Consider the following 25294-nt stretch of genomic DNA (forward strand, 5'->3'; position numbering starts at 1 on the left):
ATCGACAAGTCAGCCAGACTTAACTAGTTTATTGAAAAGGAATATTTACTTAGTTGATAGAATAATACAAGGACATATTAAACTTCCCTCTCCCCTCAAAAGTCTGTGACCATTCCCCATCAGTACAGACAGACAGAGTCCTGAGGAGAGTGGGCTAAAGCTTAGAACAGAAAAGGACTAACTCACAGGTCCTGGAAGTCCTTTTCTCAGGGTTTTCAGCTTCCCCTGATATGTGGTGGATTTCTTATAGACATCTTCTGGGCTTCTTGCAGAGTCTTTCAAGCTGCTTGCCCCTCAGTGTGTCTCACATGTCCTTGGCTCTCAATGCAGACACTTTTATTAATTGTTCTGGGGTTGCTGCTAGGACACCACAAATGGCAAGTTCAGAATCTTCCAAACCCTTCCAAATCATAGGATCCTCCTGTAGTCAAAGGGTGAAGGAGAGGGAAACAAAGGTTTTCTCTCTTAGCCCCTAACTGATTTTTTTTCCCCAGTGGCGTGACTGGACTTCTCTGTGCTGCCAGATGCTAGAATGCCTGGCTTCCAAACTGGCTTACTATTTTATAGAAGACCCACAGGAGATGAATGAATCTCCTTAGCCAATATCAAGACACCTACCTACATTGCACCCAAAGACTTTCAGATACTTCCCCCATTAAATGTAATCCCCTATATTAATTGATTGATTTAATAGAGATATCTAGGCCTTGTTCACACCCAGGTCATCCCCCTAATTGATTGATTCCAGATGAACTGCACTCTCTCATAAATACTTATTTGTTTATCTGTTGTATCCCTCTTCTAGAGCTGGAATGTTTCTCGTTAAACCTTTTTATTTTGGTGCTGAGTCCTTTCAGTCATGTCTGACTCTTCATGATCCCAGCTGGGGTTTTCTTTTTTGCCATTTCCTTCTCCAGCTTATTTTATAGGTGAGGATACTGAGGCAATCAGGGTTAAGCGACATCCAGGGTCATACAGTTGGTAAGTGTCTGAGGTCAAATTTGAACTCAGGCCCTCCTAACTCCAGGTCTGGCTGCCCCAAAAACCTTTGTATCCTTAGAGCTTAAATACTCAGAGGTTATTAAAAGCTATTAGACTGAATTTTAAGTCCTTTGCATGGCATTACATGTGTTCATCTTGGTAATTTCCCATATCCTTGAGTATCTTTTTTTCATTTTCTTCCTGAATGGTGCAATAATTCTCGAAATTCTGGATTTAATTTTCAGTGCCTATATGTTTTAGACCATCATCTGAATTTAAGTCAATGAGAAATTACTGGAAATAGTCACTGAAGAATATTTTGAGAGAATTCTAGGTGGTAAAAACAACAACAAAAAAGGCTAACAGCCAATAGCCAGCTGAATGGGGGACTGAAGACTGAAGGAGAAAATAGGGATGGGAATAGGGAAGGACTAGATTATCTAGATTTCTAAGGTCTCTTCCAGTTCTGTGACTTTATGAAATCCATGAAATGGTTAGGGAATTACTCCTCTGAAGAGTGCTAATGCTTCATAAAAAGCAAATCTTCTGTATTTTTAACACCTTAATAAAAATAGAGATGCTCTGGGAGAGAATAACAGTTATAATACCTCGCACCTTTTTTCAAAGGAGCTCAGAGCATTCCATGTGTACTATCATATTATCATATTCATTACCCTACTTTCTTCACATTTCTTATTAACTTTGGGGGGGTGGCCGGGTGATACATACTAATAAGAAATTCTGCATTACATTTAGAATGCTGTCAGCCTATTTCTTGTCTTCCCTCACTTTCATCCCATCCTCCGTATCTACTGATGTGAGAGGAAAACTCAGTCATGTCCAACTCTTGATGACCTCAGTTGTGATTTTCTTGGTAAAGTGTAGCAGCAAGCACCCTGACACACATGCAAGTGACCTGCTAGAACAGGTTCCTAGATCTGTTTTTCTAAGAAAAGCAATTAAAAAGGGGTAAACAGTCTTCTTTAATTACATTCACCAAGAGAGAAAATAGAAGCAGAGAAATAAAGATCAACAGACAAGGCTTCTAACTGCCTGACCATAAGTAATACCTACACCACACATCAACAGACAGATCCAACTATCTGACCATTACATACATACATAGTTACCAGAAAGAGACGCACCAACATCTGAATTTTCAAAGCTGGGGGGCACCTTAGTGGCTACTCAGAGTCTCATCTGGCACACAAACCTTCTTCCAAAGAGTAAGCTCCCAAAGCAAAAACTCACCTCAGCCATATATACGCTTTTCAGAGTTGGAGTACACAACCCTCATGACCCAATGCCTCATTAGCAATTAACAAAAAGTATGGGACTTCCTATAAAACAAGCCTCCCCTAATCAAGCTTCCCTTAATGAGCTCCACCTGAGGCCCATTCATGGGCATTTAACTTATGTTAACATTATACAAAGGTACTAGAGAGGATTACTATTTCCTTTTCTAGCTCATTTTACAGATGAGGAAACTGAGGCATAGACATAAGTGACTTGCCCAGAGTCACACAGCTACTAAGTATCTGAGACCAGATTTGAACTCAGGAAGATGAAAATTCTGGATTCCAAGCTGAGTGCTCTATCCCCTGGGCCATGCAGCTGCACAAGAAGGAAAGTAGCCATCCATAAATCTGTTTTACAGTAGGACAGTAGAGAGGAAGATGTGAGAAAGACCTGCTGCTTTCAACCTGGCCACCATTTTCCCCTGGTAACTGTGAGGATTTCCCTAAATTGTTCACCAGCTCATCTTGTCCTGTTTTTACCTCTCTTATAGTCTCAACTACAGAGATCAGTTCAAGGGGCTGTGACCATGATTGATACACCACACCTGGTTTCTACATCTGATGCTCTAAACTTTTTCTCATTACTTATGTGGAAGGGGGCCATCTCCAGTTGTCCTGATCTATATCATCCACTGGAACCAGATGGCTACAGAGGAGAAAGTGAGGCTGGTGACCACAGTCCTGCCTCACTTAAATCCAATTCACTTTCACGTCATGGCATCACCTCCCTGATGTCATGGTCGTCTTCAAGAATGAAGAGCAAACAACAGCTATGGACAAACCCCTTCTATTCCCTGAGTTTACTGAGACAAGCCTAAGACTTTCCAAATGGATATTCCCCAAAAGGTAGAGAATTGATGAACATATAAAGTCTACATTTCTACTCACAAGATAACTACAATTGAACTTCAGTACAGCTTGGAGAGCACAGCTTTAGGGAACTGTATCCTATTTTCATTCCAGGTCTCAACCTTTGTTCCAGACTTCTATCAGATCATAGATTTAGAGCTGGAAGGAATCATAGAGATCACCAAAACCAATTCTCCATTTTTCAGTTGAGGAAACTGAGGCCCAGAGAGGCTAACTAGTTTGTCCAAGATCACACAGGTAACAAAGTGTGGATTTGAACTTTGATCTTCCTGCTCCAAAGAGCTATAGCCTTTGCCACAGCACCAAAATGCCTCCTCATGAAGTGTGGCTTCTTTTATTTTTATAAGCTAGAATTCAGGCCCAGATTTTCTTATTGCCAGGTAGCAGGTTGCTCTCCTAATTGGAATATTACATCAGCTCCTTTCTTTGCCAGAATTATAAGGCCTTCTTATACTGTTTCAAAAGCCTGTACTCCCTGTTGGTTCCTCTACCCCTCCTAAATTAATTTCTAGTCTGTAGAAGACCTCTAGCTTTGATCAAGGCTTTCTCCCTTCCTGATTCAGCTTAACAGCTACACCTCCTTCCTCAGGTTATCCCTAAATGACTTGTTCCATTTAATTCAATTCAATAAACATTTATTACATGTCTGCATTGGGTCAGGCACTGTGCTAGACTCTGAGGATGCAAAAAAAATAAGCCCCAAACAAAAATCTAGTGGTTCTAACCCCTAAGCCAAGCACATCTCTCTCCCTATGTCTCAATTTATACATCTCCATCTCACACCTCCATGAAGAGGAAGTCTTCCTGTTTGAGGAGGGAGGATAGGAGATACACTGGTACTCCTGGGAATGAAGGAAGGAAAGGGAAGTTCTGGGGACCTTCTGCCCACCTGACTGGGCAAAGCCAGGTTGGAAATTTATGAGAGGGAGTGAAAACCCAACCCATCTCTTCCCACCTTCTTGGGCTAGCATCTGAGCTCAAACTCCTCTCACTACCTTCTACTGTGCTAAAGGAGATTTCTGTATCCTCTAAATTTTCCACTCCAGGTCAAAGCACCAATCACCCAGAGTTAGAGCTCTGCTGTGTTTTCATTAAATACACGATAATAATAACAGAAAATTATGACTGCTGCCATTAATAATAGTTCACATTTATGTATCATCTTTAAAGTTGCAAAATGCTTAACATATACTATCTCAGACAGATAAGGAGAGAGAGAGAGAGAGAGAGAGAGAGAGAGAGAGAGAGAGAGAGAGAGAGAGAGAGAGAGAGGGAGGGAGGGAGGGAGGGAAGGAAGAAAGGAGGGAGAGGGAGAAGAAGAAGGAGGGAGAGAGAAAAAGAGGGGGAACATTTATTTAATGCTTACTTTATGCCAGGACCACTATGAAATTTGGATTCAGTCAAAGGGCAGCGCTTGAGGACTTAGAGGGCCACATGTAGCCTCAAGGCTGCAGGTTCCGCACCCCTATGCTAGGCTCTCAGCTAAGCCCTGGGGACTCAGAAGTGCAAGCAAACAAAGCAATTCCTTACACTATAGCAGAGGAAGACAATGCATAAAGGTAAAGGTATAAAGAAGCATGAGGGTAAGGTACCCTGGTAGGGGAGAGGAGAGAAAAGGCAGCTAGTGTGAAGGTGGTAAAGCTTGGGAAGTGAGTCACCTGGGAATGAAATTGACATTGCTGGGGCTGAGCAGATCTCCTAGTGATTGCTTGGGGGGACGGGCAGTGGGAGGAATGAAGAGGTCTTTTTGTAATTATATGACCCAGCTGCTCTCCTTTCTGAAATTTCCTGGTTAGGACTGAAACTGTGGCAGTCTGTAGACGTGATGGGACCAATGTTTATATTCCACATCTGTCACTTAATACCTGTGTGGCCTTGGACACGCTACTTAGCCTATCCATGCCTCAGTTTCCTCATTTATAAAATGAGTGGGAGAGCCTAGATGGCCTTTGTGGTCCCTGGCAGCTCCAAGTCTACGATCTTCTTATACTAATGAGCCAGAGGAAGAAAGCCGTCTGCTTTCCGCCCCGTCCCCAGTGTGTGCAAACCTGTCCCTCCCCCAGATAGGGGAGAAGGGAGCAGGAGAGAAATAAGGCTCATTATAGATATTATCATTCAGTTCTTTATATTTTCAAAGAGCTTTATAATCACTAATTAGTTCTTGCCAGAGAATATGGAAATGCCACCTTGCTGGAATTCCGCAGCTTTGAGGCCAGATTTCCAGCAGGTCTGTATCTCTCCTGCATGCAGATCAGCTTGCAGGAGGGGGAGTGGCGCTCTGCACACCGTCACATGTGAACCCCACGCTGTCTGTTGGCTGCACATTGGAGAGCATGGCTTTGAGTCATGCCTGAATCAGGTTCCGCAGGGATTGTGACCCTGGCTGTCCTCCCACGGAACCATTCAGCCTCTGTGTTCCCGTTCCTCCAGGTTAGCAGAGCAGAGAGACACATGAAAGGCCTTGGGTTGTGTAGAAAATGATGAGGCAGAATAACATCTCCATGGTTAGGAAAATGCTAACAGAGAAACATCAGCACCTTTCCTCCATAGCCTATGGGTCACAAAAAATGGACAATAGATTAGGCTGTGGGATGGGCTGAAAAGAAGAAGCCGGGAAGCCAGAAAAGAGTTTATCTTGGATATATGTATATGCAGTGATCAAGTATTAAAAAAAACAAAACAAAACAAAAAAGACAGACCAAGCAATATTTATCCAGCATTCTTTGGGGATGTGTGTGTACACACAGGCATACACACATAAACACATACATATGACTGAGGGGAGCAAATAGGTTGCAGTTTGTTATTCCCACATCCTAGGACCCAAACCTCCTCCCCTCACTATTTGGGCTAACATTTTATTTCATTCTTTTTTTTTTTTAATAGACTCCATAGGTTATCTCAGCTGTCTCCTAATCTCCAGACAGCCTGAATCCCCAGTGCATCCTGGATAAATGCTGCTGAGACTGTTTTGTAAATTTTTCTCTTTTTTTAGTTTTTGGAGATCACTATGTGTTTTCCATCCTCCCTCAGAAAAGAGGTGGAATAGCAGCTTCTTTGTTTGTGTCTATGTTGTTTTAATGTCACAAGTAAGACTTTAAAAATGACTTGAAAAGTCAATGAAAGAAGTAAAAAGAAAGATGAGGGTTGGGGGGGAGGGTACTTCTTGAGTCTGACTCATGTGTCTCTGGGTCACAATGTCCCAGACAAGGAGAGAACTCAGAGATAGGGAGTGTTCCCTCCCGTTTAGATCTCTGATCCATCCCTCGACCTTCCTGTTAATTAGAAGAGGGAGGCAGTAGGGAGAGCTGGTCTTCTGGAAAGGCAAGACAGCACAGGTCAGATGCCAGCGGGACAAAGGCACTGGGAACCACTCCCAGGCTCACAGAAACTCGGCTGAGACCCAACTGGAGACTTCTCTTGAAATGTACCTAAGTGTGAAAGAGATGAGTCATCTTGAATACAGAATAAGGATATCAGAGAATTTGAGCTGCAATGAATCTTAAAGTCCTTCACAAAAGTTCAGTCCCCTCATTTTACAGATGAGGCTACTGAGGCATAGAAAGGTTAAGTAACTTGCTCAGCTGTTAAGTGTCTGGGACAGAATTTGACTCAGGGTCATCCTGACTTCAGGTTTAGTGTTCTGTCCACTACTCACTGCACCGCACCAACAGCACACAGAGAAACCACTCAACCAGTCTTCCCCACCCAATTGTTCCAACTTTGTGCTGAAATGTCATGGAAAGTACTCTGGGTATGGAGTCAGGAGACCTGCAGTCTGATTCCAGTTCTCCCTCTTACTCATTATGTGTCTTTGAATAAGTTACTTCCTCCTTCCCCCACCCTCTGCTTAGTTATAGTAAAATTGAAATAATAGTAATATTTGTACTTACTACCTACACCACTGGGTTGCTGTGAGGAAAACATTTTGTGAATATTAAAATGTTGGGTAAATGTGAGTTTTTACCATTTTAGTAGGGAGCAGGAGGATGAAGAAAGAATCAAACCTCCTAGAGATGATGAGAAATTGCAGACTGGACTACATAACTGTAGGACCAATGCATTTCAACTCTATATCAAAGACAAATTACCCACTACACTCTATTTCTACCAGTCATTTACTGGTGGGTCACCTACCAGAACTGCCTGCCTCCTGCTAATGCACCAGTGTGCAAGGAAATGGATTAGGCCACCCCTCTCTCTAATTTCTCAGAACTCCAGCAGGAGAAGAATTCCTTTCATTACAGGGCCAACAACCAACATCTGTTCATGATGTGAATTGAAGCCTGTGACAAGGTCCCTTCTAGGGCTGGCCCAGGTCTGTAAAATGTAAGCTGGCACCAAATCTGGGTGACTCAGAGGCATACTTCACACAGCTTTTGGAAATGATGGATTTTTTAAAGCCTTGTCCTTTTGGGATAAGAGGTAACCCCTCCTCTCCCTTTTCATGCTATATGCCAATATACCAAGGAGCCGGGGTATTTAAGGGTCAGGAAGCCCTGTGATGCCATTCCAAAGAAGACCTAAAAAAGTAGTCAGAACCACAATTCTGGTTTGGATTTCATACCATTATCATTTTACTCCCATCTTCCTCATTGCTGTCTTTACCTCCAGCAAGGCTCTCCTGGCCTGACTGCTGCAGAATTGTTAAGAGGGGTTTCCTAATAGTCATTCAATTTCCTTATTTTCCTTTCCCCAATCAAAAGCAGGTTCCTCTAAATTCTAGTTACTCGATTCTGGATTCCTGCTCTGTGCTCTTTCCTGCTCCAGACCTTCCTTTCGGTTCCCCCCATTACTTGTCCCTGGCTCTATAACTGTAAATAGAGCTTTATTTTATGAATGCTGGTGAGGAATCAGACCGTCCCGTGAGGCTAGTGGTAGCTCAGACATTTTGGCCAGCCTTGCTGTCCTGACTCCGACATTCAGCATCTCAAATAGGAATACGTATTTATAGAGGAATAAATGAAAGACCAGGGTAGCTTTCCTTTGGCTCTTAAAAATCTTTTGTGCCATCTGAATCCTTTGTTTTCCTAGTCACCTGTCCTGTCCTGCCCTGACCTATATCCCAAAACATGTAACTGCCCCTCACCCCATAATTCTGATCATTTCAAACAGACTTAGAGAAAATTAGAGCAGTGAGAGACATTTCTTGTTGCTTAGTCATTTTTCAGTTGTGTCTGACTCTTCCTGACCCCATTTAGGGTTTTCATGTCAAAGATACTGCAGTGGCTCACCATTTTCTTCTCCAGCTCATTTTACAGATGAGGAAACTGAGGCCAGCAGGGTTAAATGACTTGCACAGGGTCATACAGAGAGTAAGTGTCTGAGGTCAGATTTGAACTCAGGAAGAAGAGTCTTCCTGACTCTAGGACTGACACTCTATCAATTGTGTCACCTAGATGCCCAGTACGCGATAATAGAGACCATCTAGTCCAAACGCCTTGATTGACACAGGAGGAAAATGGGGTCAAGAGAAATTGATTGCCTTATGTTTGTTCATTTTGGTTTTCCCCAAGTCATACTACTTATTAGCGGCAAAGCAGGGCATATGGGATGTTCAGAGAAGACCAGCACCTCTGGTGTGAGGGCTGCTCATCCATCTTTGGTGTCTACCAACTCTCATGGCATCATCTTGATGTCATGGTCCTCTTCGAGAACAAAGGATAAACACAACAACAGTCACCAGCAATCAACTATGGTTCCAAGAAGCTGTAGTATGAACAGTGGTCACACCTTGGCAAAAATCATCTCAGCAGGGAGGTTAAATCAGATTGAGAGCAAGCTATGGACCTCAAACATGTCAATGAGATAAGGGGATGTCTACCCTAAGCATGTGAAGATTTCTCCAGATGGAATGGGTAGATGAGAACAATTTGATCCAGTGGACATGAAGGTGGCCGAAGCAGGAGCTATGGAGCTGTTAGAGCTTGGTCAAACATTGAAGATGCCAAGGTCATCCACTGCAATCCTTGGCCACCACCAGGCATTCTGACATTTGTCTTGTCACTGGACTTTCATAACTCTGGAAGAGAGAGAGTGAGGCTGATAACTTTGTGCAACTCTGCCTCACTTCAATCGAATTCACAGGCAAGTCAAGACATCACCCCATGGTGTCATTGGTTCTCTTAGAAACAAAGAGTTGAACAACAGTGGCAAAGCTAAGACCAGTCAAATCCTGACTGCCAGGCAAGTCTCTTTCTGCTACATAACCTTATTCCTCAATTGACAGAATTGAAGCTTGAAGTGGAAAAAAAAAAGGTGTTAGGGGAAAGTTGAGAAGAAAGACAAAAAAGCAAGAAAAGTTAGGGAGAAAATCCAAATGGGAGGTAATGATCTGGGGTGTTTAGTACCAGACTACAACTGAAGATGTAGAATTAAAGCTGCTCCCTGTCTCAACCATCATCAGTGCTTAAATCAGAAAGGCTGTGAGATGTTAGCATGTGAATTTTTTTTTTTACAAGCACAATATTTCTCCCATCTCTCCTCTAGGGTACCACCCTAGCACAGGTATTCATCACCTCCTCCCTAGAGCTACTGTACTCACCTTTCTTGCTTCCCACTCTGGAATCCATCTTCTTCCCAGCTGCCAAAATAATCGACTTGAGGCACCGACTATAGTATCACTCTTCTGCTCAAAAACTTTCAATGACTCCCTAACGTCTCTAAGACAAAGACAAAATATAAATTCCTGAGCCTGGCATTTAAAAGCCACCACAATCTAGCTTCTACTTACCTTCCCAGACTAATTTGATTACTGCTTTCATCACAAAGTCTATGTTCCTATAAAATGGAACTACTAATCATTCCCCAAACTTGACATTCCCTCTCCTACTTTTGTATATTTGTGCAATATATATTCCCATTCCAGGCTTAAAGGGGTATCCCTTTTTGATTTTACATATTTCAATATTGCTTATTAAAAGGAACAAAGATGAATGTGAAACTGGCATATTTAAAAAAATACTAAGAAAAAGATTGCAGAGTCAAGGCACTTAGAGCAAATACATAAATATGTCTTGTTTCTCAGCACCTAACTGGCATGTAACTGACAAAAGAACTTTGGAATTAATAACTGGGAAACTCAGGACTCTCAATTTCTTTTGTGATGTTTGGGCTAATCCAACTTGCCTGATTATGGCTTAGCCAGCAGACCTTAAGATTTGATTAATCACCAGGAAGTGAGTTTCCTCACTGCTTTGCACCAGGAAGGAGATTTAAAAGAAAACTACAGAGCTTAGTGGAAAAAAAAAGAATTTATTTTTCTCTGTTGCCTCAAAGAGCTAATTGATGATGGAGAGGATGTTCTTCTCTCTTTGCCTTGGCACTTGCTTCTTGGGAAGTAGAAACTGTTCAACACCCAACCAAGGCAGCCAAAAAAGAAAACCCAGGCTCAGTTGTCTGCCATTGACACAGTTTCCTGGTCACCTGAGGATGATAACAACTGAGGGTTTCCCTAAAGCTTTGGACTGCAGACTAGGCAGCAGGAATAGTACGGGAAAAACTGTGTTCTACTTAATCAATAGTGTCTTCAAAGAAAGTCTCTTCCCTTGTCTGAATGACCTTCTTCTGGTATGGCTAAGTAACCTCCTTTTGTTAAAGGTTAAACAGACTAGTTTTATTCCAGTTATGAACCTGAGGTACCTGACCTGTATGGTCAGACTTGGTCTCTGGCATGGGGCATCTATTCTGCCCTTGCATGGTGGGTGAGGTGGCAAGTGGAGGTAAAGTCAAGCTAAAGCAATGGTAGAGCCTGCAACATTGCTCCTTTCCTGAAATAAGGTGGGTGGTGGCATTGCAATAGCCCTTATCATTATGGCAATACTTGTCCTCAATTAGACTCTGGTGTAAGAGGTCCACCCAAGAATGGGGAATAGAGCCAAGCCCCTGGGATAAGAAGTCCACCCAAGAATGGGAGGCAAAACCAAACTCCAGAAGAAGCAGCACTTAGGAGCCCTCCTTCCCTGGCAGAGGGCAGCACTGGTAGGTGCCAGCATGAGGAATCTTTGCTAGACCTCTGCAGTTAACACATGGCAGGATTGCCAACTCAGATCCTCCTGACTCCTGCACTGGTGCTCTATCCACTGCACCACCTAGCTGACCCTGATTCCTCGTCTACCTTACTGCTGATGATCCTGACCCATGATGAGAACCAGCAGCTTCACTTGTGGCCCTGATGTCCTCCTCACTGTGCAGTTGTTTCGATCATATCTGATTCTTAGTGACCTATTTAGGGTTTTCTTGGCAAAGATACTGGAGTGATTTGCCATTTCCTCCTCTAGTTCATTTTTTATAGATGAGGAATCTGAGGTAAACAAGGTTAAGTAACTTGCCTAGGATCACATAACTAGTAAGTGTCTGAGGTGGGATTTGAACTCAGGTCTTCCTGACTCCAGGCCTGACACCCTTCCCCTTCACTATTTAGCTGCCCATCCTCCTCATTAGTCATTTGGCATCCTCTACCCCATAGGACCAGATCATTGGATCTGGGATTCAGTCCTTCCAAAGGGAAAAGTCAAAGCCTTGGATTTTGTTCTCCTCTTAAGATGCTGTCATGTTACTCGTTTGTTTTGTTTTGTTCGAGTTTTGCTCTCTCTGTATTTCTAGTTTTTTCTTTTCCTCTAGTGCTGCTACGTCAGACTTCTTGACCCTCCGAGGTCAGAGTTGTCCAGGTACAGTCCCAAAGCCCTTTAAGCAATAGAAGTCCTCTAGAATAGCCTTAGGGCCTTACCACTTAGGGGACAAGAAGGGACCAATCCCACCCCAGAAAATTCATGCCAGTTTTTTTCTTGAAAGGTACTAAAACTGTTCTCAAAATTTTATTGTTTTAGGGGACTAAGGCTTATTTCACCAGTGAATCTTTTCATTTGGGTATTTCAAAACAGGACATGAGAAACTAAATGTCTTCCTTTAGATTTCAGTTGGCAGACCAGGAGCATGACCATCAGAAGCACAAAACAACTAGTCCTGAGGTACTCAGCTGAATCAATAATTCCCTCAAGGACCATCTGTTCTATCCTCTGAATCCTCTCCTCCTTCCTTTGTTAACTGTTGGATATGAGACTATGAACGTCTCATTTCATTCCAGTTCTAAACTTGAGGTCCCAGACCACCCTGGTCAAACATGGGTCACATTGATCAGCCATGACCCACAACAGTGTCCCATGTTTATGGGTTAAAAGGTATGTTAAAATTATCCTTGCTCTGCCTTCTGTTTAGAATGTATTTTGATGAAGAAGCACACCAGTGGGGACTCAGAAGCTAGACTGAACCATAGTAGGAGAACATGAATTCATAAGGGTTATCCTAGGAAGACCTATTCACATCAGCTGCTGCCCTTTTGGCGGAGTCCCCCAGCCTACCTGCATGAGAGTGTTTTGGGTGAGGGAGAGAGAGAGAAGAGAAAGAGCCTGAGAGAGCATCAGAATCACATCCAGTATCCTGTAATGTCTTTCTTCTTTGCTACTGCCTTTTGGAATCTGCCAAGCCTAGAGGCCTGTATTGGGCTACCCGAGTCTTTCTTACCTGTCCCAGGTCTTCGGTTGGCCAAACCGGATAAACGTATGAGAGAAAGGACGTTCCAGAGTCAAACAGGGGTTGAGCTTTATTTCAGGGTCCGGGTTACAAATGCAGGGGGGTATTCCTTAGGAGGAAGAGGGGGAGATTTCCTAAGGAGGCTAAGCTTAAGGGATTGGAAGTAGAAGTACAAGCGGGGAGAGAGGGGGAGGGGAGAGAGGAAAGAAAAGAAGCGGAGCCTTACTGTCCTCTTGGCTCCACACGTGCTAAGAGAGAGCTTTCTGGCTTCCTCAATCCTACTTAATCTTCAGCCACACAGTTTGCATCTCAATACCATGCTGTTAGGTAACTAGGTGTGCTCCAATCCGGGAGGACCTCAAGGGCAGGGAGACTCCACCCATCAGGTATCTCCGGGGGAGAGGCGGAAATACCTGAGCTAGCCGAGCTAGCTCAGTCTGACCTTCTCGAACCCCCGCTGTTCATGGAGGGCCTCGTAAGACTCTAAGATTTAGAAGTCCCACTTTTACCTGCCCGAGACCGTCCACACGGAATTGAGCTTCCAGTCCCAACAGGAATCTTTGTCTTCCTGTCTTTCCTCAAGTGTCCTTGGGTGGCATGCAACCTTTTATTCACTCTGCCATGGTCAATTAAATTACAACTACTACTCAGGGAGCTAGGGGTACCCCTGGGGGGGTTGGGCTATCAGCTTGAGCCTACGCAAACTGTGCGTTAGAGGCCAGTTAGCAATCAGAAACCTGGATCCACACGACTACTTAACAAGTACAGTGATCCTTCCATATTTCCACTTTTCCCATCGAGGGTCAGTATAAGAAATTAAATGGGAATTTTGGGGGGAATTTTGTGGAAGCTGCAGACAGCACACAAAAGCAAGCAGAAATGCATGAGACATATGTATAGTATTGTATTACATCAATATATTTTATCTTTTAATACCATAATAATTTCTCTGATACTAAAGGAGGGCTAAAAATTTTTATGTGGATTTTTCAGATCACAGGGGGATGTCTCTAACTCCCATAATGTGGAAGGAATAACTATACTTAAGCTTTAACAAAGGGAAAACTTAGAAGATATAAGTACAAATATTTCTCTCCAGCACCTCAGAGACATGCTTCTCCCAATCCCACCTGAGCCTCTGAGGGGAGTAGGTTTTTATATTATATTGTCCCACCAAGTTAACACATGCATACAGAACTGCCGCCAAATGAGTCTTCATCTCAGCTATAGCGGACTAGATCTTGCTGGTCACTCCTTGATCCTCAAAGCATTGATGATGACCTGGCCACAAATCTTGTATAATGGGATGGTAGGATATCATTCTCCAAAAGGGGAATGGAACAGTTGTGAAGGCAAGAAAAGAAACTGGCCTTGGATTTACAGGGCCACATGGCACACTCAATGGGGAGGGCCCAAAGCTTCTCGAATTACAGCATTGTCACTCTCATCAGGGAGGGAGCCAAACTTAGGGAAAAGAAGCCAAAAGACACCTCCCATTCCAGTTACATAGACAGTCAGAAAGGCTTCCCCTAACCATGTGGTGAGCAGACCAAAACCATTTACGGAATGCCTACACACGCACTGATATCTCTCCGGGAAACATACTGTGCGTCATCAGGACTCTCCCAGAAGCAGGTTCCCCATCTCTCCAAGTAGGGGCAATACCATCAGAGACTCTCTGAAAGTGCTCCAAAGTCTTGCTACACATATTTGTGACTACAGTTATCCCTTCCACATCTTAGGGGTTAGGGACACCCTCCTTCCACAATCTGGAAAATCCATGTAAAATTTTTTGCCCTCCCTTCATACCAGAGAAGAAATCTGAATTATTATGGTATTAAAAGATAAAATATGTTGATATTATACAAAATTTATGCATTTCAGAGTTTCTAAACTTTTTCTGTGTTGTCTGCTGGCTTTACGTAGTCTGTAACTTCCACAAAACTCTCACAAATTCCTATTTAATTTGATACATTTAATTATTTTAATAATAATTTAATGATATTTAATAATAATTTAATAATTCCTATTTAATAATGACATATTGAAAATATGGTGGGGAAAGTTGATGTGGAAGGGACAACTGTATAATGTATTGTTTCTGTGTTTCTGTCCCCAGCACCTAGAACAGCTTTATAGTGGGAGCTTTATATGTTGGGTTTCTTTTTAAAGGAATAGAATTGGCCAAAGTGGGACCTGGCACTTCAGTCTTACTGTTAAAACCCTGAATAACATGTCCTTTTCCAGCTCCCTAGACTCGCAGAATCATTCATCTACATGCTTAGTGGTAGGGAGACCTGAGAAGAGATTGGGAAATTAAATACTTATTTGGGATCTGATCATACTGATATGTATCTCAATAGGGAGCAAGTGGTTTCAGTCAGCCAGTCAGTCGATAAACACTTATTAAGTGACTACTATGTGCCAGACACTGTATTAAGCAGTGGAAATACAAAGAAAGGCAAAAAACAGTCTCTAGTCTCTACCCTCAAGGAGTTTATGGTCTGATAGGGAGACAGCATGTGAACAAATATATGCAAACAAGCTATATTCAGCATAAAAAGGAAACAATTCAAAGAAGGAAGCAACTGGAATTAAGGGGGATCAGGAAACGCTAACTGTAGAAGGTGGGGTTTTGAAGTTTATTTTTAATTTATATATGTGTGTGTGTGTGTGAGATCTCCCCCCAATAATATGTTAAAACAATTTTTAAACATTCATTTTTTAAAGTTTTCAGTTCCCCATTCTATCTCTCCCCTCTCCCTTCCCTGAGACAGTAAGTAGATATAGGTTATACCTATGCAATTACGTAAAACATTTCCATATTAGTCATTTTGTACAAGAAGACTTGAATCAAAGAAAAAAAAGAAAGAAAGAAAGTGAAAAATCACATGGTTCAGTCTGTATTCAGACAATATCAGTTCTTTCTGTGGAGGCCGATTGTATTGCTGAGAATAGGCAAGTCATTCACAGTTCTTCATCAAACAATATTGCTGTTACTGTGTACAGTTTCTCCTGGTTCTGTTCACTTCTCATGCATCAGTTCATGTAAGTCTTTCCAGGTTTTTCTGAAACCATCCTACTTGTCATTTCTTATAGCACAATGGTATTCCATCACAACCATACACCACAACTTATTCATCCATTCCGCAATTGATAGGTATCCCTTCAATTTCCAATTCTTAGCCACTACAAAAAGAGTTAATATAAATATTTTTGGACAAATAGGTCCTTTCTCTCCCCCCCCCCCCCCCCTTTATTTTTTGCTATCTGGGATAGAGACCTAGCAGTGGCAGAAGGTGGGATTTTGCCTGGCCCTTGAAGGAAGCCAGGAAAGGCAGGAGGTAGAGATGAGGAGGGAGAGCATTCCAGGGCTAGGGGGCAGTCAGTGAAAATGATGGGAGGTAAGAGATAGAATTTCCTGTTTGAGCCAGCAACAAGGAGACCAGTGTCATTGGATCACAGGTGTCGTCAAAAATATACCCGGAACAAAGTGCTGAACATAGGAGGAATTGACTCAAGAACCATGCCTAGTAATAAAGAAAGCCCAAAGGGCTACACCAGAGGGGCAGGACCGTGGAATCGGAGAGGGAAAGCATGGAGAGAGTAGATCTCTGGTCCAGCCTCCTCATTTACAGCTGAAGAATTTGAGGCCTACGTCAACGAAGTGACCTGCCCAAGTCACATAGGTTTCAGTGACACAGCAGTGATTTCAATACCAAGTGCTCTGACTCCAGAGTCAGTTTGTTTTTCCATTGTACCAAGCCAAAAAATCCACATTGATTTGGCAGTGTGGAAGGAGCATATGGTAGAGCTCCGTTTCCCCCTGCCTCTCTTCTTACTATCTCATGTTAAAACCAGAGTTTCCTCAGTGAAAGATCAGTCCACACCAGGAGTGATGGACCTACCAGGGTGGTGCAGGCAATTGGGGACCATTTTAACAAGTGGGATTGGAGGGGATTAGAACAGGTGAGGCAGAGAGAGGGTCAGGAGATTTGGCAACAGAAGGGCGACAGCAACATCACCCAGGAGATTTGACAGCAATGGCAGGAACCTAGCTATGGGGGGAGTTCTGGAAGAGAAGAGGCGAGGTCGGTTTCTAGCTCTAGAGCTAAGAAACCAGGACAGGGATCCAATCAATCAATGAATACCTACTGTGTGCCAGGCACTAAGCACTGTGGGGCACAAAAGGAGGTGAAAGACAATTCCTGCCTTTAAGGAGTTTTTAATCTAATTGGGGGGGGCGATATAATATAAAAACAAACACATACGAACAGGCTACATCCAGGATAAATAGAAAATAATCAACAGAGAGAAAACACTGGAATTCAGATATGAAAGGGACAGGTACCCAGTGCCTACAGATTTAGTTACAAGGAGGAAAGCAAGAATCCATTGACTAGATGGTCAAAAGGAAAGCAACAAGTCGGGCTGAATTAATCAATCAATCAACAAGTATTTATTAAACACCTACTATGTGCCAGGTAACATGTTAGGAGTCAGGGATGCAAAAATACAAATGATCCCTGTTCTTCAGGAGTTTATATTTAGGGGAAAGCAGCATGTTGGCACACACAGCACACAAGGTAAGCATATAAATAAATATGCATATACTGAATGAGCATATACACATGCATTTAGCCATCTGAATTATGGATGCAAAGGAAGGAGAGGGGAACAAGGATTTCTTAAATATAGACAGTGCGCTAACCACTTGACAAATACCATCTAATTTGATCCTCACAACAATCCTGTGAAATAGATGCTATTTATTATCATTCCCATTTTAAAGATGAGAAAACTAAGGCAGATAGTGATTAATTGACTTGCCCAGGGTCACACAGCTAGTATCTGTTTTTTGAGCTCAAGTCTTCTTCACTATAGACCTAGCACCCTATCTACTGCACAGCCTGGCTATCCCTAAGGGTCTTTATTCACTTACTTAAGCGGTAAGATTAGTTCCAGGAACTGAGATGGGGCTAAATTTACAGGTGAAGGTTCCATGGCCACACCTGTGGTCCACAGTGATTGTGAAGGGACAGGCAAGAACTCTAAACACCTTGTAGCCTTGGTTTCAGAAAAGCATCTTATCTCCTGTACTTCTCAGCCACACATTCTGTGGCTAGGCTTGAATGTAACAGAATCTAATTTACTACAAGAACAGTTTTACAAACCACATATGGAAGCAATCATGTGCACAGCTTAGGAAATGTCTAAGATTTCCTTCTATTTCAGATGACTCATCGGATCATTACTTTAGAGCAAGAATGGACCTCAGAGGCCAACAAATACAAACTCTCATTTTACAAATGAGGAAACTGAGGCTGAGAGGTTAAAGGACTTTCTTAGGATCACATAGCTAGTAAATGACTAAAGAAAGTATTCAAACTCAAGTCTTGATTCTATTATCTCACCAGCTCTCTCTAGCCTCTGGGACGCAGGTAAATTTAAAACATGCTTGTTTGTTGGCTAATTAAAACCTTCCCAACCTTCCTTTTAAAGTTTTCTGTGGCACTTTGGGTCTCCTCTATGCACATATTACATTTTACCTAGACATCCTTCAGGGAAGCAGCCTTCCATCTTCACCATACCGACATCAGCTGCTGGCCAGCTGCCCCCACTAGGCAAGTAAGCCCAACAAACCATATACCGTCTTTCAGAACCCTGGTCCTGCATTCAGTCCAGCTCCCTAGCTCGGAAGGTCATCCTCCAGGGAAACATCTCCCATGGAAAAGGAGACAACCACCTCCACCAATTGCCAACCAGTTTTGACCTACTAGGCAGACAAATCAAATTTCATGAAGCATCAAGGCACCTTGAGGGAACTACAGAAGGCAATAGGCATCGGACTAGGTGAACCAGTACCAAGTAGACCACTACCTTTAACTGCCCTTGAGTTGAGATCTTAGCTTAAAAAGCCCAAGATCTCCCACTGCATTCTGGGATATCCCCAGTTGTCTTTATTTGTATCTAGCTGCTTGACCCAGATGGCTCTGGAGGAAAAAGTGAGGTTGGTGACATTGCACAGCCCTTTCTCACTTAAATCTAATTCAGTTGCAAGTCATGGCATCATCTTCCTGATGTCATGGTCCTCTTTGAGGGTGAAGGACAAACCACAATTGCCTGTGAAGACCTGAAAAGGAAAGCTGTCTCTACCAAAGTCCTTGGCATTGTCAAAGGGTTCAATATCTGAAATGTATATTTTATTCATGGAAATGTTTTTTAATTATTTAAAATAAAATAATGAATAGTTTAATGATTTAAAATAAAATGATAATTCATTTAGTTATTTTAAATAAAATAATAATAAAAATTATTTTTAAAAAAGACACAACACCAATGACTTTGCTCTTTTACCCTAAGGACCATGAGATTTTTACTCCTGACTCATCGCTGAAACTTCTCTATGTTCTCTCCTTCCCCATTAGAATGTAAGTTCCTTGAGGACAGGCACTTGTCTCTGTTTTTATTTCTAATTCTTATCACAATGCTTTCTATGCACATAGTAAACTCTTAATAAATGTTCATTCATTCGTTCATTCATTCGTCTTCTCTTACCTGTTTGTGTCTATGCTCCCTTGTAAGACTATAAACTCACGAGGGCAGAGAATGAGGTACATTTCATTTGTTCTTTATCCCCTGCTCCTAAAACAGTATCTTGCATACAATAATTGCTTATTACCTCTTTATTGAATTATACAGTCTAGAACCAAGGGATTTATTGGAGGAAGGGGGGGTGAAAATGAAATTATTGTTCTCTAATTTTTTTTTTCTCTTTTCTTGGAAGAAGCAAATTTTCTGGGACACAGACTGTCTGATAGCAGTCTATTCCCCAAAGTTCAGTTAAAATGAATCTTTTCATCCATCCTCCTTCCTCCTCCACCATTCTTTTTGCTTTCAGCCACGCAGCTGAAGAGCTTTGGAATTTTCCAAGTGTGACAGGCAGCACCGAGATGGGATCCAAGGAACCTGCCTCCAAATTTGGCCCCATGCCCACCACACTCTGGCACCAGAACTCCACCCCCTCTCTCCCTGCACTCCTACCCTCTTCCCACCCTTTCCCTGCCCAGGAGACAGGCAGGCGCACCCAGCAAACAGCCTGCGCTGCCGAAAAGCAGGAATTTTTTTTCCTTCACTAGCAATGGAGCTGTCTCACTAGGCTGGAGAGACACCCAGTAAACAAACACTCGCACATGGAGACGCAGGGTTTTGCCAAATTATGCAAAACATTCTTCTCGATTTTTATCTCGCTAATCAGCTCTCAGGCTGATTAGTCACAGACTGGGGCTCACCTGGGGAATTCTGTCTCTGGCTTTCACTCCCGGCAGAGCAGCTCTGCTTTCCCTGTGGCAGCTGCCCAGTGAGGGGAGGAGGGAGAAAAGGCTGAGTATCCAAGGGAGAAGGTTAAGCCCGGCAGCGCTGGCCCCAGGTCTCTCTGGGATCTCCCAGGGAATTCTCTTTGGGCTTCAGCACTAAAATGGTGTGAACTTTCCCTCCCTCCTCAGTTTAGGGGAATCAGAGCAGGAAATCACAGAATCTAGAACCTTCTATGGTCTCTGGAAAGGAACCATAGTCAAAGGCCATTTACTCAAAGCTGAGCTTGGCTAATGACACCCCTGACAAGGGAGCCCCCACCACCTGGGTAGGCGGCACGATCCAAAGCTGGGCAATTCTGATTTGGGGGAAGATTTCCTTTATATCAGCTCTAGTCTGCTTCTCTACAATTTCCACCCATTGTTCCCAGTTGGGGAGCTTCTGATAGCCCTTGGTCCCCTCATCCAGGACAGGTTAGGTCCTTCCTAAAATGAGAGGAGAGGAGCAAGATGTGTCAGGAAGGTCATATTCTCAAACTCAGCTGGCATAAGGCAAAGGACTAGGATCCAAGAGGTTAGTTTTGAGTCATTTACTTGCCCATCTAGAATATAGTTTCTTCAGTGGAAAATTAGTATTCTACAGTCATTTTCTTTTCAGTCCCATCTGACCCTCTGTGAGTTCCCTTTTGGGCATTTTCTTGGCAAAGATACTGTGTGTCTGTATGTATATACATACATATATGCATACATATACATGTATGTATGCATATGTGTGTATGCATATATGTATGTGTGTGTATGTGTGTATGGACCTGCTGGACAGAGGAGTAAAAGAAATTGAAAGTATTAGGCTCACACAATAGAAGGCTAAATGTCCAATTGATAAAACTTGTCTGATTTCCAAATTAAATGGAAATTTGCCAGAAATGTCAGTGAGACCCTTTATCCCAGCTGTGTTTCTAAATCACAGACCTTTCCATTTTTATGCCAAGCTTTCATTTTTATTGCTACCTCACTGGATTGCTGTGAGGCAAGCTTTTTGTAAACCTTAACACACTATGTTAATATTAGGGAATACTGGTGGTGGTGGTGCGGTGGTGGTGGCAGTAGGAGTACTGGTGGTAGTAGTAGTAGTAGTGGTGGTAGTAGTAGCGGTAAGTAGTAGAGGAAGGATCCTGAAGAAGGGGAAGAGAACGCAAGGATAGCATCCTACAGTTGTGGGAGAGTGTTTCAAGAGTACTGTTTTAAAGGACCCACATGTACAAAAATATTTATAGCAACTCTTTTTGTGGCAGACAAGAATTGTAAATTGAGGTGATGCCCATCACTTGGTGAATGGCTGAACAAGTTGTGGCATATGAATGTGAGGGAACACTATTGCGCTATAAGAAATGATGAGTGGGAAGATTTCAGAAAAACCTGGAATGAACTGCATGAACTGATGCTGAGTGAAGTGAGTGGAACCAGGACAACATTGTACACAGTAATAACAACACTGTGCAACGATCAACTTTTGATAGACTTAGCCCTTTTCAGCAATGCAACAATCCAAGACAATTCCAAAAGACTCATGACAGAAAATACTGTCTATATCAAGAGAAAGAATTCTGGAATCTGAATGCAGATCGAAGCATATTATTTTCTCTCTTTTTTTTCCTTTCTTGTGGTTTTTCCCTTTTTTTTCTGATTCTTTCACAACGTGACTGATGTGGAAATATGATTAATTAATATGATTGTACATGTATAGTCTATATCAGATTGTTTGCAGTCTTGGGGAGGGGACTAAGGGAGGGAGGGAAAGAGGAAAAAAATTGGAACTCAAAATTTTATGAAAGTGAATGTTGAAAACTATGTTTACATGTAATTGGAAAAAAAAATTAAGGCTATTAAATGGGGGAGGGGGAGAAAATGTCCTTTTAAAAGTGAATACTGCTGTGAAGGAGAGGTAGCACTTTTAGCCAGCTGTTCTCAAAGTGGTGTCCAGAAACTTCTGGGGTCCCCCAAAGACTCTGTCAGAGGGTCTTTGAGGTCAAAAGTTTTTTTCATAATAAATACTAACATGTTTTAATTTTTAATATAATAAACATCCATTGATATCCATGGATGTGCTAATAAATTTTTAGCAATCAACTCTTCAAGAAAAAAATTTATACATACACTTTTACATTTAATCTGCATTATAACTTTTCTCTATCACTTTCTTAAGACTAGACAATCTACAAAAAAAATAAATCAAACTCTGATTTGTAGTGTTTGCCAATTCTAAGGTATAAATGCTCATACTTAAAATTTAATATTCTGCCCTCAATTGGCTCCTCACACCCCAGGATGTGAAATGATATTTGGGTTATTTATAGTATAACCCACATTTTAAAAGGTTTTGGGGGGGGTCTTCAATAATTTTTAAGAATCTAAAGGGATCCTAAGACCAAAAAGTTCAAGAAACAAACCGTTTTTACATGTAATTGGAGAAAATGAGATACTCAATTTAATTTTTTACAAAAGAAACAAACTGTTTGTCAACAGCTGTTTTGTCAATTCACACTTAAATTTTCTGTTAACACCTTAGTAGGGGCTTATGAGGTACTCACCAAGGACTAGCACCTTTGCTGTGAGGGCTTGCCAAGTTCTTTTCTGAGCTTCTCTTTCACTTTTGGGGTCTACCAAATTCTCATCTGTGGCTCCAAGAAGCTGTAGCATACACAGAGGCCACACCCCAGTAAAACATCTCAACAGACTGGCTAAACCAAGTTGAGGCCTCAAACCTGTTAGTGAGTTAGGAGGTGTCTATTGCAAGCATGGGAAGATGTCCCCCAGTGGAATGGGTGGTCGAAAGCAATTTGTTCTAAGGTCCATGAAGACAGTTGAAGCAAGTTCTGTGGAGCTCTTAGAGCTCAGGTCACACATGAAAGACTCCAAGGTTAACCACTGTATCCTGGGTCATCTCTAGTTGTCTCAACTTTTGTCCTGCCACTGGACTTTGATGACTGGAAAAGAGAGTGAGGTTGATGACTTTGTACAATTCTGCTTCTCTTAAATCCAGTTCACACGGGGTCAGGACATCGCCCCTCACCTTGTGATGTCACTGGTCGTCTTTGACAGCAAATAATGAAAAACAACACCTTAGCAAAAATTGATTGAGTCAGCCAAGGAGCAAGAATTCAGATATTGTAGATTGGTGGTAGAAAGGGAGGACAGGATTGTCCTTCTTTCCTTTTCTTTTTCATTACCTAGTGATTTATTTTGACTGCTATGACTCACCCCTTGTTTGGAAGTACATTAATTTCTACTTTTAGAATTAAAATTATGATAAATTCTAAACTGACACTGTGATCTATTGTCTACGGTAATTGCAAGTGCAGCCCCCATTTTGGAAGACCTTTTCTAACAGAATAAACTTATATTAAGTATTTGATACTTACACATATTTTTTAAATTTAATATACTTTATTTTTTCCTCACTTACCCGTTAAGATAATTTTTTAATATTTGTTTTCTTTCAAAGTTTTGAGTTCCAAATTCTCTCTCCCTCCCTCCCCCTTCCCTGAGACAGTAAGCAATCATACATATATAAGTACATATATGTGTGTGTGTATGTATATGAAATCAATCAAAACATTTCCATATTAGTCATTTTATACAAGAAGACAGGACTAAAGGAAAAAGAATGAAAGTGAAAATAACATGCTTCAGCCTCTATTCAGACAATATCAGTTCTTTCTCTGGAGACAGACAGTATGCTTCATCGTTAGTCCTTTGGGATTGTCTTAGATCACTCCATTGCTGAAAACACCAAAGTCATTCACAGCTGATCACTGTTATAATGTTGCTGTTACTGTGTACAAAGTTCCCTTGGCTCTGCTCATTTCACTTTGCATCAGTTCACGTAAGTCTTTCCAGGATTTTCTGAAATCATCCTGCTTGTTATTTCTTGTAGCACAATAATGTTCCATCACAATCATATGCCACAGTTTGTTTAGCCATTCTCTAATTGATAGGCATATTCCTTGGTTGCAAATTGAGTTAGTGATTTTCTTTGAAACACTGCCTCTAGTAGCATCATGACTTTCTTGTCAAAAGTGAAATAAGTTTTGCTTTTTTGTCCTTTTTACTTTTGCAAAAAGTCATCCTACTCACCTTCCTCCTCCCTCCTCCCCTGCAATTTCCTTCTTCACAGGACAGTAAGACAATAGAGACCAGCCAATTAAAAGGCTTCTGAAGTCCAAACCTGCTTGACATACCAGTGATCTTTTCTAGTGAACTCTAGATGAATTTGGAGATGCCTGTACCTGCCAGAAACCACAGGACCAGTCTTGATCAGTTCAAGAGCAATCTTCCCCCCCATATCTATTAACTTACTTGTTTTCAGTTTTCAACAATCACTTCCATAAGTTCCAAATTTTCTCCCCCTCCCTCCCCAAGATATTATGCAATATTATATGGGCTCTACAAATACATTCCTATTAAACATATTTTTATGTTAGTCATGGTGCATAGAAGAATTAAAACAAATGGGAGAAACCATGAGAAAAACAAAAGAGAAAATAATCTGTTTCATTCTGTGTTCCAGTTTCATAGTTCTTTCTCCAGATGTGGGTGGCATTTTTCATCATGAGTCCTTTGGAAATGTTTTAGGTCCTTGCATTACTGTGAAGTGCTAAATCTATCAAAAACAGTCCTCACACATTGTGGCTGTTACTGTATATAATGTTCTCCTGCTTCTGTTCACTTCACTCAGCATCAGTTCATATAAATCTTTCCAGGTTTTTCCAAAATCCACCCATTCATCATTTCTTACAATAGTATTATCTACAATAGTAGATATTATTATCTACAATAGTAGTATCTACAATAGTAGAATACAATAGTATTCTATTATATTCATATACCACAACTTGTTCAGTCATTCCCCAACTGATGGGCATCCCCTCAATTTCCAGTTCTTGGCCTCCACAAAAAGAGCTGCTATAAATATTTTTGTACATGTGGGTCCTTTTCCCTTTTTTATGATCTCCATTCAAGGGTAAACTTGAGCAGAATCTGAAGACTTAAGGCCTTGCTCAGGATTTTCCAAACATCCTGCTGCCCAGCTTATTGTGTCTACAGATGTCCTTTCCCTTAATCCACCTGAAAGCTTCTAGAAACTATATCTCACCCTTTTCCTATTCCCCTTTGAGCTGCTGAAGGACACTCCTTCTCTGCTCCCCTGCAGGACCTTCTCTCACCTACAAATCTTTTTTCTCAGACAATAACCACTTTTAATCAGTGACTGGACCTTGTTTCATTTCAGGTTCCTGTATG

The 25294-nt window shown here is 41.8% G+C and overlaps 1 long non-coding RNA gene across 4 annotated transcripts; it reads right to left on the minus strand.

The window, feature by feature from the left end:
• Positions 1-30: 30 nt before the first annotated feature.
• On the minus strand, positions 31-22900 carry LOC140507169 (uncharacterized). 4 transcript variants are annotated; one of them, XR_011968229.1, is made up of 3 exons: positions 22585-22900; positions 9694-9811; positions 31-421 (listed from the first exon to the last, which is right to left on the minus strand). It is a non-coding gene; the product is annotated as an uncharacterized lncRNA (long non-coding RNA). The 4 variants fall into 4 exon arrangements; XR_011968228.1 differs by lacking the exon at positions 31-421 and adding an exon at positions 8844-9171 and having other exon boundaries at positions 22585-22898; XR_011968230.1 differs by lacking the exons at positions 31-421; positions 22585-22900 and adding exons at positions 8844-9171; positions 19973-20467.
• Between the last annotated feature and the right edge of the window lie 2394 nt (positions 22901-25294).

The sequence above is a fragment of the Notamacropus eugenii genome, chromosome 5, assembly GCF_028372415.1.
Source record: "Notamacropus eugenii isolate mMacEug1 chromosome 5, mMacEug1.pri_v2, whole genome shotgun sequence".
Lineage (NCBI taxonomy): Eukaryota > Metazoa > Chordata > Mammalia > Diprotodontia > Macropodidae > Notamacropus > Notamacropus eugenii.